This window comes from Protopterus annectens, chromosome 7.part0, assembly GCF_019279795.1.
Source record: "Protopterus annectens isolate FY-2018-M chromosome 7.part0, PAN1.0, whole genome shotgun sequence".
NCBI classification, from domain to species: Eukaryota; Metazoa; Chordata; order Ceratodontiformes; family Protopteridae; genus Protopterus; species Protopterus annectens.
This window is the reverse complement of record NC_056739.1, coordinates 1,996,459,841-1,996,484,505: the sequence shown is the minus strand read 5'-3', so window position 1 is coordinate 1,996,484,505 and position 24,665 is coordinate 1,996,459,841. Positions and strand designations below refer to the sequence as shown.

Below are 24,665 nucleotides of genomic sequence, written 5' to 3'. Positions count from 1 at the left end.
CATTTGAAATGTCAGGACCTGCTAGAGCCAGTTCCGAAATACGAAAACTGAGTGGCTGAAAGAATGGACTTGTATATACTAAGCACAGGATGACATTATTTATTTATTCCAGTTTGATGACCGGGGAGGTCCACTGGGCTCAGGGAAGCCCGTTTTCAGTGGAGGCCCGGGGAGAAAAGCTCCACAATACAAAGTTTAGTTACATGAATTAATTACAAAGAAGCTTTGCATTACAAACAACAGGTAACATTCAGAAAAAGAAAACAAATAATTACAATTTTGTTTAGGCGAGAAAGACAGGCATATAGCATGGTGGCTACATTACAGTTTAGTTATTTATGCAATCTACATTTGTGAGTGAGGTTAGCTTGGTGTGAAGATTAGCCAGGAGTACAAGTGGTAGAGAGCTTGAGAGGTATGGGGTGAAGAGTACAGTTGCATTTCCTGTTTGAATAAAGATAAGAATGAAGTAGTGTTTTAAAGTTTTCAAGGTTGTCACAGGTCCTCGGTGAAGAGGGGAGAGAATTCCATTTTTTAGCTAAGGAGAAGGATAGCAGAAGCTGACCAGCTGGGTACTTGGGTTTGTGGACGGTGATTAGGTTTTGGTGGGTAGATCTAAGGGTTCTATGGGGAGTATATTGTTGTAGAATATTGGATAGAGCAGGGCACTTAGTAGGTTGGAACAGTAATCTGTGGGCTGTGGTGATTTGGAGAGTCTAGTTGATTGGGGAGTTCAAGCTAATTTAATGAGTGAAGGGAGGTACAATGATGGGAGGAGGATTTGGCTTTAGTAGCGAATCTGGAGATTTTATTGTAACATACTTCCATTTGGGAGGAGAGCGTAGAGGATAAATTAGTAAGCAGAGGAGCGCTGTACAGTAGAGAGGGAAGGAGGTCGTGGCAAGAGTTAGTCTGGTGGCAGGAGAGAGGAAGTAGCTGTTTCTGTAAAGTTGGCCGAGTTTTATGTGGGTTTTCTTAATGTTTAGCTGGACGTGAGTGCTAAATTTCAGGTGTTCATCAATAGTGACACCAAGAAGTTTGGCGGAGGGAATGACATCTATAATGGAGCTGTTTTGGCTGGTAATTTGAAGTGAGTTGTTGTCAACAGCGGAAGTTTTTGAAGGAGAGAATAGAAGGATTTTAGATTTGTTGGCATTTAGTGAGAGGTGATTTTGGAGCATCCAGTTTTCGGTGGTTGAGAAGGCTGTTTGTGTCAATAATTGGAGATTTGTTAGGTTAGAGGCACTGCAGATCAAAGTAGAATCGTCAGCATATTGGCAGAATTTTGGTATTGGGTATGGCTTTGTGAAAGTCATTAATAAAGATGTTGAATAGCACTGGGCCAAGTATGGATCCTTGGGGTACTCCAGTGGGGGTAGGAAGGAAAGTGGAGGTGCCTTGGCCCCATTTTACAGCCTGAGACCTGTCTGAAAGATAGCTGGAGAACCATGAAAGTGTCTTGTGGGAGAGATTAAGATTAGACAGATGATTTAGGAGGTGGGTATGGGGATGGTATTGAAAGATTTAGATAAATCCAGCAGAACTGTGGATACAATTTTACCAGAGTCACGAGCTAGATTAACAGTATGTAAGAAGGAGAGAAGGGCTGTGTTGGTACTGAGTCCTGGGCGTAAGCCGTGCTGGGTAGGAGAGAGTAGCTGGTGTTTGGTAAGGAATGGCATGAGCTGAAGGTGGATGCATTTTTCAAGCAGTTTGGAGATTGGGGAGAGGATGGCTATGGGGTGGAAATTTGTGAAGTTAGTTTTTGCCACCCTTGTGAAGTGGAAGAATATAGGCAGTGCGCCGTAGTTTGGGTACATAGGATTCAAGTAGGGATCTATTTATCAGGATGCTGATAGGGAGAGCAATTCCATCGGTGGTTATTTTTAAGAAGGAGGATGGAATGTTGTCGGGGGACATTAGAGCATGGTTTTAGTTTTTAGAGTAGTTTCTTTATAAGGCACGTGGAGACAGGTTTGAGTTCAAAGGTAGGGGGAGAGGGAGAAGAGGGCGAGGAAGACCGAGTGTGGTGGTGTAGAGGGTTATTGTTGGTAAAGGTCTTGGTCAGCTCAGCAATAGAAGTGGTGAAGAAGGAATTGAAAAGTGAGGCAATTTCAAGGCCAGATTTGCTGCTGTTGGGACAGGGGTTGTTTTTAGTACCTGGGCTAAGGAGGGAATTAATTGAGTTCCAACATTGTTTGGGTTTTTTGGATGATTTACTTGTAGTTTGATGTAGTAAGACCTTTTGTCTCTAATGACTTGTTTTTTGGCGAGGTTTCTTAGTTGTTTATATTTAAGTAAGTTTTCAGGTTGTTTATATTGGAGGTATGTTTTCCAGGTTTTATCTCTTTGTAGCATAATCTTTTTGGTGTGTTTGGTAAGCCATGGGGCGGTCTTAGTTTTTACTCTTTTTGTTCTTATTGGAGCTAGGGAGTTGAGGACATTTAAGAATGTTGAATTTAAAAATTCTTGGAACATTTCTTGGAATATTCCCTTTTCTCAGAGTTGATATATATAAGTTTGGGGGATGTGGGCCCCCCCTGCAAAAAGAAGTTTAAATGAAGTGAGCTGTTTCCCAGATTCGCACTTCTCCTGTTTTTTTTTTTTCTTTTTTCCCCCACTTGTTGGCATTCTGCATTTTGAGTATACTATTTTTAATCAATAAAACCATTTAAAAAACTAGCATCACAAATTTTTCCCCCACTTATTGACATTCTGCATTTCGAGTATACTATTTTTAATCAATAAAACCATTTAAAAAACTAGCATCGCAAAATGTCTGAGTCAACATTCCAACAAAATCAAGAGGCTAAAATGCATGGTGTGTGCCGTTAAGTGCAAATAACTGAACAATCTTTCTAGTTTACACATCTTGGCCCCTTACTTGGATTTGCATTGTGTTCTGACATGTATAGTAATATATACTGCTGCTGTTTTAGAAGGTAACAAGCACTGCCAACCCTAACTCCCACTCACTGCAGAATTCATTAACTAAATGTATCAAAATAAGAGTGTTAATTTTTTGACACTTGCTGGGGGGTAGGCAATTTTCTTAACCCTGATTACGTAATTAAATACCAAATAGGTATAGAAATTGTTCTTTACAGAATAACAGCAGAGTTTAAGGGTATGATGGCTGCTTCCTTACAAATATAAATGAAACAAGTAATCTAACATCATTTACCTGAGCAGTGTCATGTGTATTTATCAGTTGTATCAGTTATCAATGACAGTACTCTGTCAGCGAGTTTGTGTCTGAAGCTGCACAAAGAAACAGGAAAGAGTTACTTCTGGAAACAATCACCAATTAATTTATGTCATATAGTACAACTTCAGCTGTACTCTGTCATGTGATATGACAATTGAAATCCACATGCAAGCACATGTACGCACAAACACACATATAGGTCTAATATTCCCACATGTTAAAGGATTGTAAAGTCAGTGTGCAGGAAGTAAATTGAAAGCCTTAAAAAAATGGACAGGTCAGTGGTGTAGTGATTTGCATTGTCACCTCACAGCAAGAGGTCCTGTGGTTCGATTCTCGGCTGGGGTGCCTTCTGTGTGGAATCTGCATGTCCTCCTTGGGTTCGTGTGGGTTTTCTCCGGGTGCTTCAGTTTCCTCCCACATTACAAAGAAATGCGTCTGGAATGTTTCTCCCTGGATCTCAAATGAAAATTGTCTCGTTCCAAGTCTGACTTTCCTGGTAAACAAATGTTAAATAAATAAAATGGGACCACATCAGGTTGCTGAAGATAGTTTTGGTGAATGTAAATAAAATGGGACCACATCAGGTTGCTGAAGGTAGTTTTGGTGAATGTAAAATTATCAAAATAAGTGTGTCAAAACTACATTTGGCAGCAGTGGAGTTTGCCTTGTTCTGTACTGTTGTGCTTGGAGTTTGGATGAAGGGAGCATGCCCCCCCCCCCCAAAAAAAAAAAAAAAAACTTTCCCTTAGGGTGTTTGCTGAAGGCAGTTTCTGTGATAATTTTTAGTGATATTGCATTACCGAAACTGCTCCAGCAAGTCAACATAACTTTCAAAAAAATAAAGCTTGGTAAAAAAAATACAGCAGACACAAAAAATACAACAGACATAAAAGAACAAACATAATGAAGTTGCACAACATTAGTAAGATTACCATAAAAATTAATTTAGGTATAGAAGTAAATGAAAAATGCAGGTAACAATATTTGTTCAAAAATGGTTTGCCCTACCCCATTCCTTGCTTCTGTAGGTGAGTGTTTATATCCAGTGTTTGCGGCTTATAACAACTGCTGCTATTGATTGGTGTGCTCGTGTTATAGCATCTTCTGATACCAACTGTATATAGATGCTTTTTTTAATAATTTGTAGCAGCAGGCATTGTCTCTCCCATGATCTATTGCTTGAGATGGAAACATATTAATGCCTACACTTTTGGAGCAGTTTCTAAACATCCAAGCTGAACTGTGCTTCACAAAGCAAAATAAAACCAAACTAAAATAACAAAAAGTAGCTTTTCAGTGATAGCAAGCTAAGGGAAGTAATTCTCAGAACTTAGACTGAAACAATCCCTTCACTGCACAAAAACTGCTTTGGTTATGATATTTGAGATAGCCATCCAGATTTAAACTGAGTAGTCTGTGTGCCACTCTTGATGAGGATGCAGTGTACCACCAGATGTGGAAGACTTAAAATAAATAAATAATGATCAAGGAAAAGACACCCCAAATAAAACAGGGCTTGAGATGACTGTTAAGTTTGTTTATGCCTAATACCACCTTTGGTTTCCATAATGCTAGAAAACTGAATGAGCAGATCTATCCTTGTCAGTGTGTCTGCATTCCTTTCCTTTGTCTCTTGTCAGACATGGTGTGGAGTTTCACTGGTGGTACTGTTTGCTTGATCAGCTTTCATGCACCATTCCTCAGATCTATAAAGAAATAAGTTGGTAGAACATTATGAGTAAAGGAGAGGGGGCTATGATTTGGGAAATGTTTAGGTGTTGAGCTGACTGAAAGCCTGCAGTTTTATTTTGTTAGTTGATCAGGATGGACGTGCTCATTTGTATCTAGCTTTATGGTAAGTGCATAACTTTTGTTTACATGATTTATCTTCTCTTCTGTATGACAGAAAGTTTGCCCTTCCATTTCTCCTTTCTCCTTGTTCCTTATATTTGTATATTTCCCTATTACTTAATCTGCATCTTCTGTATTCACTACTGGATTTAACGTCATTATCTATATGACATTATTTCAGGGCTTTGTATTCTTTCAGTGAACTGAAATGCTTCTTTATTAGCAGGATTCCAGTCTTCAGAGCACGTGCAATAGCAAAACGAAGCAGTACATTCTCTATGCCTTTAAATGGATTATTTTTCCTTCACTTATCACCATTTAGCAAAACTAAATGCCAAATTAGCAAAGGAAAGAAAAACCTTTGCTGTTTTACTGCTGGAAAAAAGGAAAATACATAGGAGACCCTTATACCTTTTTGTGTTTTGCACCAATCTTTGAAGCCAGATTTCCAGGGAACCGACTGTCCACTAAAGGCATTTTTCTGGCTTCTCATCCATCTTAGAAATTGAATAAAAGTCTCTACCTGATGTATCTGAAAGGTAAATGTATAAGGATCAAAACTCTGAACTTAAGTGCAAATTATCCTGTACCAGGTCTGAATAATCTCTTTTTCTGATTTCATTTTTTTCTTCAGTGCTTGCTAACCATGAAGCCTCTCTGTATTGGATTTTAGCCCATTCATTCTCATGTACTGGGTATCACCAGCATCAAGGCAAACGCCATCTGGAAATACTGTCATCCAGGCATCCATGGAGGTACTTTTTGCCCTTGCCAGCATCCTGGCAATGAGGGTGCTTCTGTTCGATCCTAATCATTGCCCCCATTTATGGGTGACGTGAGCACCCACATTAACTCGGGATGCTCTGTGCTGTCCCCGTGCATATTTCCACTCGCACGTTGTTGAGAGTTACTGTTACTAATGTAGGATTACTAAGGCTATTCTCCTGTCCTAGGAGATTTGGTGCTGTGCAAGTTCCTGCTTGCATGGGTATGACAGGCCATCACCTCCTTCTCTGTCCCCAAGTTGGGTAAACCAGTATCAGATGCTTACTGATATCTTCCTCTGCCCAGCTCTTCGAAAATTCAAGCCGCTGTTTAAACTCTGGTCATCTGGGCCATTGTCGGGGATTTATCCCTCTGCTTCACAGAGCTGAGCTCAGGTCTGATATTCTTGCTATGCCAGAAACCAGAAAACCATATTCATTTGTAGCTACGCTGATTTTCACATACATAACACGTGGACATTTGCTTGGTAGTCATGCTAGGTGGCAACCAGCAGGTGAAAAATTCGCTGCATATACAGTGAACCAGAATTTGCTTGCCCTATTTTGAAGTAAATGCTTGACTGGTTTTAATTTTGATATATTATATTAGGCAAGTGAAACCCCAAATGATGTCAGTAGTTGCCACTTATCTTGCTTATCTGTACTCATCCACCCTCATATCCTGGAATGGATGTTTTCTAGGACCTCATGTCACTTTAAGACAGCAGGTATAATGCCAGATGGTCTGAGTGCTCATTCTTCCATGTTTTCTCCAGTCTATTTATTTATCTACTGACGTTTGATTACCTGGAAAGTCAGACTATGTAGGTGCCCTTTTTTAGTGAAGGCCTGGAGAGAAAAACTTGAAGTACAATAATTTTACATTCTTCAAAAATAAAACAAAAAACATTTACAGTTTAAATAATTATACCAAATTAGACATAATGTGAACACATATAGGTACAACTTTTTTAGGTACATGGGTACAACTTTTATGGCAATTTAATATTTAGAGAAATTTTAGCTTGCTTGTACAGAAGTCAAAAGATATGTTAGTGTAGTACAGTCAGAAACTGCAATATAAAGTGAGAAAAAAACAAGGTTATGGCATATTTAGAAAGAGAGTCAAGGGAGAGAAATACATTGAAGTATGGAACTGAGTGAAAATTGGAGAGTAATAAGGTGTAATGTATGAACTGGTACTTGTTCATATTTAGGGATATAGTTCATCCTGGGATTGAGCAAGAATAGAACCATATTTTGGCTAGTAAGTTTTTTTAGAATGGTGTTAATGGAATGAATGGAGGATTTTCACCTGATGGATACAAGTAAGGAGTTCCAGGCCTTAGCAACATGGCAGGCGTACAGACCATGCCCAGCTGTTGATAGGTTTGTGGACGAAGAGGAGTTGTTTTGTTATTGGATTGTAATGTCCAACTGGGAACAAACTTGTGTAGAATGGTGTTTAGTGCTGGACAAGTAGATGGGGATGCTGAATAATTTTACAGGTGGTAAGAAGCTGTGTGTATGTTTGTCGATGGGGGTAATTCTAACCAAGTGAGGTGTTTTAGTGCTAGGTTCTGAAAAGGGTATCTTTGCTTCAGATTTCGACAATTTGTTATAACATTGGTCAAGTTTTCATTTTTGCAATGTCTGGAGGTTGGAAAGGATGGTAGTGCCATAAAGTAGTGAGGGTAGGATGTAAATAGTGGCAAGTGTAGTTTTAGTTGCATTGGTGAGAGTTCATGGCTCTGTGAAGCATCCATACTTTTTGGTGAGATTTTTTTAATGCAGTTTTGTATATGCAGGTCAAATTTAAGATTTATCATCCATGGTCATCCCTAATGTTTTGCTATGAGACATGACTTCAGTGGTTGTATTATTAAAAGAAAGGGTTTTAATTTTTTTTTTTTGCATGAGAGATTTGTGGAGGGGGGAGTAGTAGTAGTGTGTTACAAAGCCATGTTTCAGTGGCTTTTAAAACATCCTGAGTAATTTTTTTGGACATGTGCCTGGTTATCAGATGTATCTTTCTTTTTGTATTAGGGAGGTCTGTAGTGTGGATGTGTGGAGGGTCGAGTGCCATTTTATTGACTGATACCCACTGAACAAGTAGCTTTTGAACGATAGAAGGGTGGGGTAAGACAGACCTAGTGAGGACTTCTGAAGTAGAAGTTTGTTGTGACGACCTCTGTTGAAGGCTTTAAACAAGTCTAGAAATAAGGAGAGGACTATTTTGCCATTGTCTCTAGCTATATTGACATTATCTATAAAAGTTAGAGGTGCAGTGTTTGTACTGTGGGAGGGACAGAAGCTGTGTTGCATGGGGAATAGGAGTTCTTCCTGCATGAGATAAGATACATCAATTGTTTTTGAATAAACTTTTCAAGTATTTTGGAGAGGAGAGATAAGATTGCTATAGGTTAAAAGATAGTGATGTGTGTTGAATTTCCTCCACTGTATAGAGGGATAATGTATGATTTTTTTCCAGAGGGAGGGAACATGAGATTCCTGATTGACTTATTTATAAGAAATGAGACAAAAGTCATGCCATTGGCTTTTTTTTTTTTTTTAAGGTACCTGCTTCGAAGGTCATCAGCTGAAGTAGAGTATGGCCTGAGTTTGTTTGAGTATTTTTATATAGGATGTGGGTACAGATTTTAAGATGAAAGTGGATGTGGTAATGTGTCTGTTGAGCAGGAGCGGGATTAGATGTTGGGGAATCCTTGGTTAGGGAAGCTGTACCAGATGTGAAATGAGTTAACTGCGTTAGAATTTATTAGGAAAGGGGTTAAGGTTGAATTTTTGGCTGAGATATACGATTTCTTAAATGGCTGACAAGAATTCTTTAGGGTTGTGTTTACTATTGTTTCTGAATAATGTTACGGTATAGTTTTTTTGTCTTTGTACAGTTGTGGAACATTTTGAAGTTAGATATTGTGGTTTATATTTGTGACATTCTTTCCACACTTTTACTCTGTCTTGCATTAGCATTCTACACTTTTTAGATAACCAAATTGCATTATTTTTTTAGTCTTTTCCTTCTAGGAGGTACAAGGCTGTTTAGGATATTTAGAAAAGTTGTATTGAATTCATTTACAGCGTTCTCTAATGAAAGGAATGTTATGATGTTCCATTTAATAGATTCTATGGCAGTAATGAATATGCCTAGGTTAAACTTTGACAGGTTGCATATTGCTTTATTATGCTGTTTAAATGGATGTATGCGATGTCTGGTTTTATAGACTGGTAGATGTTAACTGAGGGAGTCTAACATTGTACCTGTGGTGGTGAATTTGCTAAGGTCTGATACTAGGATCCAGTCAGATAAGGAATGTAATGATGTTATGTGATCCTATCTCGCCTACATTCTGTACTGATGGGTTCGGAGCCGATCCTCGGCTCCGACTCAGCACGCTATACTATAGAACTAAGTCTCTTATTGGCTGAGCTATCCCCACATCCCAGGATGCACCACCACTGCTTCCCCAGATCTCGTTTGCCGCTTTACAAGCAAAGACGTGGTCTCGGACTTGGCTGAGCTGTGCTTTTTTTCTTAAGAAATTTCTGTCAGGAATTTTTTGATAATAGACCCAAAAGCTGTTTTAACAGCTATCGTTGTTGTGTGACTGAGTTTAAGTTAAATTTTGTGGTAATATTTATCTTTAATTTGAGGGAAAGGATCCCGTTTAAGTTAGAGGGGCCTTGCCCTCGCGCGTGTTTGAAATACTTACTGTGAGTCTTGTGGTAATATTATTAGTTGGTCAAGTATCCCGTTTTATGTTAGAGGGGTCTTGCCCTAATTTTCATCATCTTTAGAATATTTGTGACTAAAGTTTCTCTTTTGTGTAGTGATTGTGTGTCAACATGTCTAAAGAGCACAGACCATCTGGGTTAAAAAATGCTCTAAATGCAGTTACAAAATGTCCATAACGGACGATCACTCTTTATGTGTGTATTGTTTAGGTCCTAAACATCTTCAGGAGTCATGCAGCGTTTGTCACGCTTTTTCCTCCCGGGTCCTCCAAGAGAGGAAAAACAAATTAATTCTAAAAGGGCTTATTACACCTTCTTTTGAGGAGGCTTTATCTTCTTCCTTTTCACCTTCGAAGAAAAAGAAATTGTCGGCTCCGACCAGTCCGTTGGAACCGGCCACAAAGAAATCTCGGCAGGCTTCTCCATCGGCTCCACGGACTTAGGAGCCGTGGGCGGAACGGTCTGCTTCGATGCCTCCAGCCTCGACTCCTCTGGCTTCGGAGCCGACGGCTAGAGCTTCGAGAGGCGGGTCACCTTCATCGGCTCCACTGCCTTCGGAGTCTATGAGAGTTGCCCGCTCAGACTCTTCCCCTTCGGCACCGAAGTCCACTTCGGTTCCGAGGGGAAATTGCAATGGTTGCGGAGTCTCCCTCGGCACCGATATTTATCGAGACGATTCGGAGCCGGTCCCCCAGTCCTTCGAACCGGTGGAGAAGTCGACTCGAACTCGTTCGATCTCTTCTCGGTCTTCGAGGATGTCGGATTCGGACATTGACAGGGTACTTCAAACAAAGGCTGTTTCAGTCTCCAGTCTTCCAAAAGTTGGTTTCGGCAACAGCCCAGTCGGCTCCGGAGCCGATTGCCTATCCTGTTGTTTTGGTTCCTCCTCCAACAGCCTTGGCACCGTTGGAGTCGGTGCTAGTGGAGCCGATGGAGGTTTTCGGGTCGGCTCCGACCCTTACTCCAACCCCGACCTTCGGGTCGGAGTTCGGTACACGGACCTCCTTGGTCGGCCCCGGGGGTGACGCTTCGGGACCGATGATGTTCTTCATCTCACATTGCTGCAGTCCTTACACTTGGGTAGTCCGCTGTCCTCGGTCGGCCCGAATATCAAAGTATTAGGCTGACGTCGGTCAAGGCGCATAAGACTGACATCAGGACGTCAGGGTACATATGCGCATGACCGACGTCATATCCTCAGTCTTTTGCCGCATGGTCCGATGCAGAAGCAGCGTTGCAAGTGCCGTTCGGTTCTGAAATTTTTCAAGTCGGAGTTTCAGACCGAGTCAAAGTTGGCGAAGTACCCGTTGGGAATATTTTGTTTTTTTCTTGCCTCAGTGGTTTACCGGATGTCAGAAAAAGTGAATAACTGTATTTCTTGTGGGAAACAGATACCGCATAGAGATTATCATACTTTGTGTATTCCTTGTTTGGGGCCTGAGCACGACGTTGTTGGGTGTCGCTTTTGTGCTAGGTTCAATAAGCGCACTATTAAGCAAAGGTTAGATTGTGCTAGGTTGGTCTTCGGGAAGCGGTGCAATTATAAGATGCCGTCGGATGCTCCGGCCGCTTCTTCAAGAAGCGCAAAGACAAAGCAGCTAAACCCAGGCAGGAAGAGTCGTCCGTACCGGACGCCGGTACTTTAGAGGCGTCAGCGGAACCGGTGGTTCCACCGGAGGCTTCTCTGGAGTCCCAGGGAGAGACTTTGATTTTGCAGGATGTGGCCTCTCAGGAGGCAGGTCAGGCTGAAGGGGCTTCTCAGGTTACTGTACTCCCCTCCCTTCCTAGGGTGGTTAAGCCCTCTCCTTCTGTTTCTAAGGCTTCTCCCAGAGGCAGGCCAGGTTTAGCTTCTGTTGGTGTCACCCCTGGTTCTTCAGGATCTGTGCCCAAGAAGCACATGCTTAAAATGGCAGAAGATTTAATTACTTTGATTAGAGGTTCTTTGCCCCCTCCTGATAAGAGGCCTAGGGTGGAACCAGAGTTGGGAGTTTTGAGCAGGCTTCAGATGTTTCAGAGTCTTCGGCTGAAGACTTGCAGGAGTACTCTCCTTATTCTGATTCTGATGCAGATGATTCGACTCCTTCTGCTTCTCCTCCAGAGGATTTTTCTTTTTCAGAGACTCTTCATTCCATGAGGGAACATTTTAAGTGGGAAGGTCAGGACTTCTCTGATTCCAGGAAAAGGCTTAGGGAATTTTTGCTTTTACCCCAGCATAGGCCTTTGGCTATACCACCTGTTCTGGATGTTGTGGAAGATGTGTTTGCAGAGGCTTCACTTAATCCTGATTAATTGCCTCCTGCTCCTGTTAAACCGGATAGGTGTTACAGGGTGCCTGTAGCTCATAAATATCTTTATAAGAGTCCTAGGGCGGACCCAGAAACTGTTAGTCAGGGACCTAAGGGTGTCAAGGCCTCTGTTGTAAAAAATCCGGTTCCTCCAGATAAAGAGGCCAGAGCTTTGGATAGATGGGGAAAGAAAGTCTATACTTCTTCCACCTTAGCTATGAGGGCTTTGAATTGCCAGTTTCACATGTTGAAATATCAAAACTATCTTCTTTCTCAATTGAAGTCTAAGGTAGATGCTCTGGCGGAAGGCATTGAGTGTAAAGAATTACAAGATTTGGTACATGTCTCTGAACAGGTGGGTAAGCATTCTTTACAATGTGGTTTTGATGCTGTACAGGCCTCGTCTAGGGTGGCTGCCACTGGGTCAGTTCTTCGCAGGCACGCCTGGCTGAGGGATCAGAATTTATCTGACCATGTTAAGACAAGGATTTTGGATGCTCCTTTACAGTCTGATGTGTTGTTTGGTTCACCTGTGGAGTCAGTCTTGAAGAAAATGGAAGACAAGGCTAAGTCTATGCAGGCTGTTTAAGATTTTTTGCAAGTCCAGCCTCCAAGTTTAGTAGGAATTGGCCTGCTAAGGGGTGGGCGCACCCTTCTTATGATTCACAGTCTAGGGGTAGATCTAGACGTGGTAGGGGCAGAGCTCAGAGCTCCTTCAGACCTAGAACAGGGAGTTCTCCTGCACAATCTTCGGTGAGGGCAGGGGCCAGTCCTTTCGTAAACAGGCCCAATGACCTACCCTTTCAGCTGCCAGATCCTTCTTGCCTGGCAGCACCTTTGGGAGGAAGGTTGGCACTCTTCAAGAAAACTGGAGTTTGATTACCCAAGACAGATGGGTATTAGATATCATACACCAAGGTTACAGGTTTTATTTCCATACCTTGCCTCCTTTCAAAGGCATGCCGGATGTTCCTCCTCAGCAAAGACTAGAGGCTCACAAACAAATTTCTCTGCTGCTCCAAATAGGGGCCATACAACCGGTCCCTCTGCCAGAAGTGGGCCTAGGATTTTATTCTCCCCTGTTCCTAGTACCAAAGAAGGGGAACACGTGGAGACCAATTTTGGATTTATCTATCCTCAACACTTATCTGGACATTCCCAAGTTCAAAATGTTGACGTTACAACAGCTTTTACCTCTGCTGGGCAAACATCACTGGATGGTGACTCTGGATCTCAAGGAGGCTTACCTTCATGTTCCTATCAGGCTAAGTTGCAGGAAGTATCTGCGTCTTCGGGCTGGGACTTCTCATTATCAGTTCTCTGCATTGCCCTTTGGCTTATCTACTGCGCCCAGAGTGTTCACGAAGGTTCTGGCTCCAGTGATAGCTTTCTTCAGGCTAAGAGGAATACAGATCTATCCTTATTTGGACGATTGCCTGATTCTGGCTCAAGGAAAGGACGAACTTCTTCTTCATTTACACTATGTGATAGCAGTGCTAAGATGCCTGGGGTATTCTGTGAACGAAATAAAGTCCAGTCTAGTACCCTCTCAGGACATGTGCTTTCTGGGTGTGAGACTGAATACAGCATCCCAGATGGCCTTTTTGACCCCGGACAAACAAAAGAATCTTTCTCTTTACTTCCATCAATTGTCTCATCAGTCCAGGCTGACTGCAAGGACAGTCCTTCAAGCCTTGGGGTTCATGGCATCTTGTATTCTGGTGCTTCCCAATGCCAAACTGCATATGAGGAAGCTACAATGGTATCTCAAAATGTATGGACACAGCACTGCCAAGATATGGACACTGTCATTCAGATAATACCTTGCATTCAAGAGGAATTTTTGTGGTGGGCTCAGGAATGTAACCTAAACAAGGGACTCTCTGTGACCCGGCCAGAGGCGAGTCAGATTCTAACGACAGATGCCTCAGACAAAGCTTGGGGAGCTCATCTAAATGGAAAGTGGATACAAGACACGTGGCCTGCCAGACTTCTACATCTACATATCAACTTGAAGGAGATGTTAGCAGTCCAATTTGCATTAATAGCTTTCAAGGATTTACTTCTTCCAGGGCAGGTGTTGGTTCTAACAGACAACACAACTGTCATGTGGTACATCAACAAGCAAGGGGGAACACATTCTTATCCTCTATGCAGACAAGCAATGCTTTTGTGGGAGACTGCTCTCAGTTTACAGCTAAATCTTCAGGCAAGGTTTCTGCCAGGAGCACAGAACTCCTTAGCAGATGTGTTGCGCAGACAAATTATGGATCCCCACAGTGGAAATTGGATCCTCATGTATTTCAGAAATTGACAGTGTTATGGGGAACTCCAGACATAGATCTGTTCGCTTCTCCACTAAACTACCAGCTGCCAAAGTTTTGCACAAAAAGGTTTCATCCCACAGCTTGGAAAGTGGATGCTCTTTCATTCAATTGAGCAATCTTCATGTGTATGCCTTTCCACCTCTGCCTCTCCTTCCAAAGGTACTTCTGAAGGTCAGACAGGACAAGCCAAAGATGATTTTAATAGCTCCAGATTGGCCTCGACAGCACTGGTACCCACTACTGAGAAGTCTGGTACGGAGCCTCCATGGCCTTTACCTTCGATTCCACACCTGCTGTCTCAGGAGAACAGTCATTTACTCAATGTCAAACTTCACTCTCTTCACCTGACAGCCTGGCATATTCTGTTTTAAACCCTGGAGGGTCTCAGCTTCCACAGCAAGTTTTGAATGTTATTTTGGAGGCCAGAAGGCCTAGTACAAGGAAAGTGTACGCAGATAAATGGAAGAGATTTTTATTTTGGAGTGCAGCAAAGGCATTTGATGTTTCTAAGCCTAATTTAAGTGTGGCTCTTCAATATCTTACTGAGTTACTGGACAAGGGTTTGTCCTTCTCTTCTATTAAGGTTCATGCTGCAGCAATTTCTGCTCACTATGACTGTGACCCACCATTGTTTTCTCATCCTTTGTTTAAGCAATTCCTTAGGGGGCAAAGAATATAAGACCCCCACGGAGAGCTCCTACTCCTGCTTGGGATCTCAATTTTGTGTTGGAGAAACTTACTTTACAACCTTTTGAGCCTGCAGCTACTGCTGAGTTGAAATATTTATCATGGAAGACTGCTTTTTTGTTGGCCATTACCTCTGCGAGAAGGGTTTCTGAATTACAGGCCCTTATGGCGGTTGAGCCTTTCTTAATTTTCCATAAGGATAGGGTATCTTTGCACTAATCCTTCCTTTATGCCTAAAGTGGTTTCTAGTGTGGCTTTAAACCAAACTATTCATTTGCCTACTTTTTATGCAAACCCCCAAAATAAAGGGAAAAGATTTTGCACACTTTGGATATACACAGGCAGTTGCGATATTATTTGAGCAGAACTAAAGGGTTCAGGCAGTCTCAGCAGTTATTTGTTTCATTTGCTTTGGGTTCTCAGGGCAAGCCTGTGTCAAAACAAACTATTTCTAAGTGGATTGGGTTTTGTATTGCTTTCTGTTATTCCCATCATGGTAAGGAGATTCCAGCTGGGATTAGGCCTCATTCCACTAGGGCTACTGCCACTTCTACAGCTTTTTAAGGGGTGGCCACTAAAGATATTTTGGAGGCAGCTACTTGGAGTTCAGTGCATACTTTCTCAAAGCATTACCACCTTCCACTTTACTCTAAATCTAGGGCTGGTTTTGCCACTGCAATTTTACAGGGCATTTTGGCAGCTCCTACTGCTTTATAGTTTTGCCATCCTCCTTACCTCTGCTTTGGGATTCTACCCAAGTGTAAGGACTGCAGCAATGTGAGATGAAGAACATAGTACAGTTTTGTACCTACCATAAATGTAGATGTTCGAAGATCCACATTGCTGCAGTCCAATTTACCCTCCCTCCTTCCCCTCTGTTGTTAGAGGCGGTTGTGTGGTTTGGGTTGTACATATTGTGGATATTGTATATATTGTACATATGATTAGTACTAGGGTGGTTGGTTGGTTTTTGGCTGTCTTTTGGTTTTGACCTTTCTTTTTAGGGTCTTCTGACATCTGGGGCAAGAAAAGACTGAGGATATGACGTCGGTCATGCGCATATGATCCCTGACGTCCTGATGTCAGTCTTATGCGCCTTGACCGACGTCAGCCTAATACTTTGATATTCGGGCCGACCGAGGACAGCGGACTACCCAAGTGTAAGGACTGCAGCAATGTGGATCTTCGAACATCTACGTTTATGGTAGGTACAAAACTGTACTTTTTCGGTTCCGAGCCTCCCTCTCGGTGCGTCGGCTGCGGGAGTGCCGTCTACTGTTGTTGCCTCGGGTTTCAGACCTTCCCAGGACTCTGGGGGTCCGGCCTTCAGGGCCATGAGGAGTGCTTTGGCCAAATCTTCTTTGGCCACCTCCACCGTCTCACCGGCACCTTCCCTTGGCACGGAGACTGGTTCCTTTGTAGTCCCCCTGTCTCAAGACAGCGGAGCCCTGGGCCCTGAGGTCACCCCCATTGGGGATTCCCCTCTTCCTGAAGGTCCCTCCGAAGCATCTTCGGAGGAACCTCCAAGGAAGAGACAGTGCAAGAGGAAGCACGTCGACTCCCCCGATGAGTCTCTCACCTCGGACACCGACCTCGATGATGCGGAGGGGTCCCCCAAGTCATCCTCGGATGATGTCTCCTTTGCGGACATTTTGGAAATCCTGAAGCAACGAGGAGACTGGCAGTCCAAACCCCCTTCCGCTGAGGAGTCGGTATTCCTCAAGGCCTGGGCTCAGCCCTCCGCCTCCTGGGTGTCTCCGCCCTTCGATGAGCTTCTGGATTTGATCTCTCGAAGGGCGTGGGAGCACCCGGATTCTGTGGAACTGGTGCCAGCTCGCTCTAATAAATTTCTTTCAGCCCCGAAAGGATTTCTCTCCAAAGGTGTGGCTGTAGATGCCCTGGTGGTGGCATCTGCTACCCAACAAGATGTGGCAGAGGCTTTGACGTCCGTCCATCCTCCTAATAAAGAGTCCAGGAGCATGGATCGGTACGGGAAGCGCACCCTTACTTCAGCAGCCTTTACTTTAAGGTCTCTGAATTATCTGACGCACTTCACCAGACTTCAGAGGGATCTGGTTAAGGAACTTTCAGATACCCTCTCTGGTAACCTACCTGAGCAGTTGGCCCAGACGGTTAGCTCTCAGTTGGCTACCCTATCATCGATATCCAACTCGTCCATGAGGCTCATTTCATATGCAGCCGAGGGGACGAGTAGAGCGGCGGGAACAGGTGTTGCTCTACGGAGACAAGCCTGGCTCTGCCTGTGTCATTTTGCGGAAGCCTTCAAGTCTTCCTTTGCCGACGCTCCCTTTGATGAGTCCTCTTTGTTTGGACCCAAGGTAAAGGACACCTTGACTCGCTGTGAACAAGAGGGTAAGACTTTGACTGCCATAGGGGCATGGTTTTCTACTCCCTTCAGGCCTTATCCCAAGGCTAGAAGAGGGGGGAAAATGTGGTTCCGTAAATCTCAAAAGACTTACTCCTCACAGCAGGGCGATCCCCCTTCTAGAGGCAGAGGAGGGGGAAATTTTTCAGGAAGACGCCGTCCCAGAGGCGGCGAGGCCCCGCAACACTGGAGACCGCGAGTCCTTTCGTGGCTCCTCAACCTTCCAGCATCCCTGAAGGATTGCCCGACTGTGCAGCTCCGGAGCCAGTCGGGGGTCGTTTTTCGAAGCACCTAAAGGCCTGGGAGAATATCACTCAGGACCGATGGGTGCTCCGAATCATCGCCGGAGGTTACACCATCTTCTTTTCTCAACCCCCCCCCACCATCCCGAAAAATCCCGGACCCACCACCCAGTCAACGGGATCTTGCAGCCATCGAAATCTCAAAGCTGCTTCAAAAAGGAGTCATCCAACCGGTCCGCGTAGGCCAGACCGGATTAGGGACTTACTCAAGATTCTTTTTGGTGCCAAAAAAGACCGGGGACTTGAGGCCCATTTTGGATCTCAGCAAGCTAAATCGATCAGTCAAGAAGTCCAAGTTCCGGATGGTCACCTTGCAATCCATTCTCCCGCTGCTGGAGAAAGGTGTTTGGATGTGCTCCATAGATCTCAAGGACGCCTATTATCACATCCTGATAGATCAGGCATCCAGGAGACACTTGCGCTTCAGCCTGGGAGACAGTCATTTTCAATTCCGTGCACTGCCCTTTGGTCTCACCACAGCCCCCAGGGTGTTCACCAAATGTTTGGCGGTGGTGACTGCTCACCTGAGAAGTCTAGGATTCCAGGTGTTTCCATACCTAGACGACTGGCTCCTAACTGCCACCTCCAGGCGTCTACTCTTACAAAACCTAGCAGCCACTATATCTCTAGGCAGCTCCCTAGGAATCACCTTCAATTGGGCAAAGTCTGTGTTGCTGCCATCTCAACGCATACGGTTTATCGGAGTAGAGATAGACTCGAAGCAAATGCGGGTCTATCTTCCTACAGAGAGGATAGAAACATTACAGTCTCAAGTTTGAGCCTTGCTTCTCAAACGCCAAGCCCCAGCCAGGATGGTCCTACAACTGTTAGGTTCCATGTCGGCCACCGTTCTCCTAGTCCCCTTGGCAAGATTACATATGAGGATTCTCCAGTGGCTCCTGTCAGTCCAGTGGTCTTATCAGGATCTCCCTCTCAGTCACCTCATTCTGATCACAGAGACTTGCAAACAGGACCTTCGTTGGTGGCTTCTTTCCTCCAACCTGGATCAGGGGCGACCCTTTGTTCCACCACCTCCAGTGGCCACATTGACTACGGACGCCTCCCAGACGGGGTGGGGGGGACATTACCTGGGCAGGTCAGTCCAAGGCAAGTGGCATTCCGACAAGAGTCTCCTCCATATCAACATACTAGAAATGAGGACGGTGCTTCTATCTCTGCAAGCATTACACGATTACCTCCCCCTGGGCATGATTGCCATTCAGTCCGACAACATGTCAGTAGTCTGGTACCTGAACAAGCAGGGAGGGACCAGATCCTACCCTCTTTGCAGAGAGGCCATGAAAGTATGGGATTGGGCGATTGCAACCAAACGTTTTCTGGTAGCAACTCACATTCCTGGGAGATCCAATGTGATAGCCGACAGACTGAGCAGAACTATTCTCTCCCCTCACGAGTGGTCTCTGAACGACAGAGTGGCTACTCTGATTTTCAGAAGATGGGGAACTCCTTGTTGCGACCTTTTCACAACCCCCCTCAACACGAAATGCCAGCAGTTCTTCTCTCTCACCCCAGTTCCGGGGGAGATTCCCAAGGACGCCCTAGTCCAAGCTTGGCCCACCGGCCTGCTATCGCTTTCCACCGGTTCCCCTTCTTCCCAAGGTGATCCAGAAGGCGATTCGCTTGGAGAGCAAAATGATTTTAGTTGCCCCATACTGGCCTCGTCAAGTCTGGTTTCCCTTTCTTCGGAAATATGCACTGGACGGTCCATGGTTCCTGGACCAAGTTCCGTATCTCTTGACCCATCAGTCGGGACAGCTTCATCAGTCTCTCCACTCATTGAGGTTAACAGCTTGGCTCCTCCTCTTCCGACCATAGTCAGGAACCATGCTTTGGACCCGGAAGTCATACATATTTTGTCCTCGGCCCATAAGACTTCTACTAAGAAAATGTATAACAGCAAATGGAAGAGATTTGCTATTTGGGCCCAACTCCGGGGATTAGATCTCATAACTGTCCCGGTGTCAGAGGTTCTGAAGTTTTTAGCTTCTCTGTTCAATCAAGGTTCTTCAGTCTCTACCATCAAGGTTCAATTGGCAGCTATTTCCAATTTTCATGAGAGCATAGAACCACCTTTGATGAGCAACAAGTTGTGTAAAGCCTTCATGAAAGGTGCTGGGCTGCTTCGGCCCCCAATATCTCATCCCGCTCCACCATGGGACCTTAATGTTGTGTTAGCTGCTTTGACCTCTTCCCCCTTTGAACCGGCAGCAACTTGTGACTTGAAATTTCTTTCTTGGAAGACTGCTTTCTTAGTTGCAATTACATCAGCCAGAAGAGTTTCGGAACTTCAAGCCCTATGTGTCAAGCCACCATACCTGTTTTTTCAACAAGGATATAGTATCCTCAGACCGAATCCATCCTTTGTTCCTAAGGTTTGTTCTAGTTTTGTCTGCAACAGTCATTGAACTTCCAGTTTTCTTCCCAAAGTACTCGAATAGAGCGGAATACATCTTTCACACCTTGGATGTTCACAGACAATTGCGCTTCTATTTGGATAGGACGCACCAAACATGGAAAACAGATCAGTTGTTTGTGTCCTTTTCGGACAATAAATTGGGCAAAGCCATCACGAAAGTCACTATTGCCAAGTGGATCAGAGACTGTATCAGTCATACTTACTTCATTTCTAATAAAGAGCTTACAACTCCAGTGAAAGCTCATTCTACCAGGGCTATGGCTACTTCGGCAGCTTTTCATTCTAAGCTTGCCATTGGTGACATTTGTGCTGCGGCTACGTGGTCTTCTCCTCACACCTTCATTTCTCATTACAAATTGGACGTGGCATCTCGGGGGCGAGCTTCCTTCGGTTCCACAGTTCTCAGGAGTGTCTTCCAGTGAGCCACCCAGGAATCAGGTGCTAGGGACGCTGTCCCATCAGTACAGAATGTAGGCGAGATAGGATCACATAACATCTTTTAGTTATGTACTTACCATAACTTTAGATGTATGGGATCCATCTTGCCTACATTCCTAATAACCCACCCTCCTTCCCCCTGCCTTGGAGATAAGAAGAGACCGGACGGTTCTAGTTTAGCTGTTTCATCTTGAAACGCCTGGCAATATTATATCAACAGTCTATGTGTGTGTGCATGTGTGCGGACAAACAAGATCTGGGGAAGCAGTGGTGGTGCATCCTGGGATGTGGGGATAGCTCAGCCAATAAAAGACTTCGTTCTATAGTATAGCGTGCCGAGTCGGAGCCGAGGATCGGCTCCGAACCCATCAGTACAGAATGTAGGCAAGATGGATCCCATACATCTAAAGTTATGGTAAGTACATAACTAAAAGTTTTGCTGTAATGTGCATGGCTAGTAATTAGTTGTGTGAAACCATACAAGTTCATGCTAGATGTAGGGGAGTTAGAGGTAATGTCTAATCAATTGATATTGATATTATGTATATTGTTATGGGTATCCAATGTAGGATATCTTCCAGTGCAGCTGTATTGTAGCCAGGAGGGATGTAAAATATATTATACAATTCTTCCTCTAAAACGTGCACGCTGATTGGCCAGCCCAACCAGCGTGCCGCTAAATCCTCAATATACTAACGGAAAAGGTCCGTCGCCCGGACTTTTCTGTTAGTATAACACTGTCTCGCTATGTTAAAAGAGTTTAACATAGCGACAGGTTTAAAAAAGCAACGCAGATCTCCGTTGCTTTTTAAAGCTGTCTCGCTATGTTAAACTCCTTTAACGTAGCGACACAGTAGAAGTAAACGGAGATCTTGCATCTCCGTTGCTTTTTAAACCTGTCTCGCTATATTAAATGGGTTTAATATAGAGACAGCTTTAAAATAAGTAACGGAGATCTCCGTTGCTTATTTTAAAGCTGTCTCGCTATGTTAAACCCATTTAACATAGCGAAACAGTAAAAAGTTGCTTTTGCCCACAGCTTAGGAAAGTAATAAGAAGCTCTGTTGAGTTGAAATTTCCCCTTTCTTAGGCAAAAATATTAATGTTGAGCAAGTTAAGGAAAATGAAAACTCTTGACCCACAAACTATGAGAAGAGTTCATTGTTGGGTCTGTGCTGAACTTTTATTTATGAGTGCAAAGACACCAGAATACTTTCCTAAACTGTCTAAAGCTGTATGCTTTATTGCGTAAACTTTGTTAAAATAAATGCTGCCTTGTGGATCTCTTTCTAGAGTAAATCTTCAAGAGGATCCACTGATTTCCACTTTTGCAGGTTCCCTAAGCATGTATTACATTAGTCTTTGCAGATTTGCAAAGTTTATCTGTTTCTTTCCCTTTTTTTCAATAACAAACTTGAGTTTATTGGTTCATTAATGTTTCCCTTACAGTGCAGTCCTCATGCATGGTGCACTTAAATATATTTTCACCAGTGGTCAGCCTCTGTTGCTGTTTATTGCACTTAGAACTTATGAATATTAAACAAAGCTTGACAAGCCTAAATTTGATATTTATATAGGTTTCCCATGCTAGCATTACATATTGTGATATCTCTAATCCAAATACATTTAAATAATGTTATTTAATATCCATCAGTCATTAAATTAATCCAAACAATGTAGGAGAAGACAGTATGCTTTATAGTGACAACCATTCCTTCTTCCTAAAGACTACTCTGCGCATCTAAGTGTTCCGTATTTCTCACTTTTTTCTTTCCCATTATGAGTTTATCTACTACTCAAAAATAACACTTGCAGTGTCCCTGTCCTAGACAAGTTTGTCCTTAAATGTCATTTTAGTCAAGTATACTATCTGTAGTTTTGAACATTAGTGCTGGTATCCTTTGCATGTTTAATCTTACATCTGTACTCTCTTTTTTCACTTTTCTTCTAGATACTCAACCCAGGGTAACCAGAAGGAGATAAGTGTCCCTTTGTTTGTCACTCTTAATTACCTGCTGTTCATCTTTCCTAAATTCTTCTATCAATATCTTTACCACTGATACCTGGAGTTTTTCACTTATTTTCCATTTCTTTGTAATTATGTTTTAAGCATTAAAATTACTATCCAGAGTATTTCCTGAATATTTGCTTGTATTTCTTCTCCTCTCATTGTTCCCAGTAGCATTCTTTCTTTGGTCAGCGGTAGGTGTTACCCTCCTGGCCCCTTAATCATCTCCTGCAGCTGTTCTCTGCACTCCTTTAAAGCTTCATATTCCCAGAATATATGCTGCTAATCACCCGTCACCCTTTTGTCTCTTGTGTGTAAAATGTAAGCACATCCATGCAAATTAGCAGAATTTCCTCATTCTTATTGCTCTACCTGGTAACATACAAGTGGTTTCCACAATATTGAATCATTTTATTTCTTCTTCACTTCTAACTTCTTCTTGTAATCTGCATAAGTTAGAGATTATTCCTCTTGAAAAACCCAACTTTACTCCTTTACTAACTTACTCTATTGGGGGGCTTCTCATATCTTCCATCATATTTTCCTAAGTTGCTTTCAAATAATCCTTTTCTCTTATCCTTGTGGCCGTTATTGCTACAGTTTGTTTCTGGCCTGCATCGCACAATTTTGCTCCACACCTTGCCATAAATGCCCAGCTATATTTAATCAGTATAGCTATCGATATTTTGACTCCCAACCCCTCTTGCTTCTTTGACAGTGTCTCATCTTACTCATGGTTTCTGTCATAGTTACAGAAAATCACATATCTAGTTTTTAATTTCTGTCAGAGGTTCATAGGTGGTTACTAAGCTGTTGACTCAAGAGCCATTGTTAGTCTAGTCAGACATACCCAAATTTACCAAAATGATATTTCAATCCTCCAAGGAATGCTATGGTTACAGTACACGTTTTTTCACATCAGATGTTCACAAGCTGCCTGTGTCTATTAGGGACATAATTGCCAAACCAGGGGTAAATTTGCGATTTTCCATTTGAAAGAATTGTTATACTGGATGATACTGGAATTAACTGAAATGAGACTGGAATTTGTCTTTATCTGTTAATTACCCAAACTTTTGCTGAGCAGGAGCCAGTCTCTCCTTTATGGGCCAAGTCTTCTTGTACCTTTTACAAGGAAGTCTGCAAACTATAGTTCAGTTACAAATGCTTTATTATGAACAGTGGAGGTAGATGTTAACAATTTCTGAATACTGTTTCCAATAACAGCACTGATAAATAAAAACAGTATGTAGAAATTCTTTAATATTCTGGAATGCTGAGTAACAGTGTTGATAAATATATTCAAAGTTTCTGTACTTTTATTCTGATGCTCCTGAATATTATAAACTGAAAGTCTTTTCCTCCTGAATAGTATTATTGATATTTTGGAATGCTGGATGTTTGACCTGACTTCAGTACTCAGGCTCGAGTGTCTGCACTGCAAAGACTTTTTACATATCAGTCCAAACAAGCTAACTCAACTGACTAAGACCAAGAACACTGCATCAATGAGCCCAGACAGTATCCCAGGATGTCTTCTAAATAGCATGAAAATGACCTATCAGGGCCTCTGGAATTACTGTTTAACTGTAGCATCCAAACAGGTGTCATGTCTCCTGAATGGAGAAAGGCAACATTAATCCCTCTCCACAAAGGTGGGCCATCTACAGACCCTGGAAACTGCAGAGCCATAAGTCTCCCTAGTCTTATATGTAAAGCCATGGAAAGAATTATCATGGAGATGATCAGTAGAGATGTAGTAAACCTCCAGACACTGGACCCAACCCAGTTTGGTTTCGTCAAGGGTAGATCATGCCTACTCAACCTGGTGGACTTCTTTGAGAAGGTCACCAAAGCAATGGATGAGGGCAGAATCGTTCACGCTGCCTACAATGACCTGGCCAAGGCATTTGACACAATATCCCCACTTGGACATTGTTTACTCAAGAGGTTAGGTACAAACCCATATGTCACCTGGTGGACAGCCAACTGGCTCACAGACAGGACCCAGGAAGTTAAAATTGGGGAGTTCACCTATACAAAGAGGCCAGTCACAAGTGGAGTCCCTCGGGAATCAGTCCTTGGACCGCTTCTTTTTGGCATTTACTTCTCAGAAGTCAAGGCCAATGTCAGTAGTCTCTGGCTGATTAAATTTGCAGATGATTGCAAATTAGGAGCAGTCACTAAATTTCACACTAACACCAATGTTCTCC

General features: G+C 43.1%; 1 protein-coding gene across 3 annotated transcripts in view; it reads left to right on the top strand.

Moving 5' to 3' along the window:
- HMCES (5-hydroxymethylcytosine binding, ES cell specific) overlaps nt 1–24,665 on the top strand; it is a 749,892-nt gene that overhangs the window by 48,112 nt on the left and 677,115 nt on the right. The window lies entirely within an intron of this gene.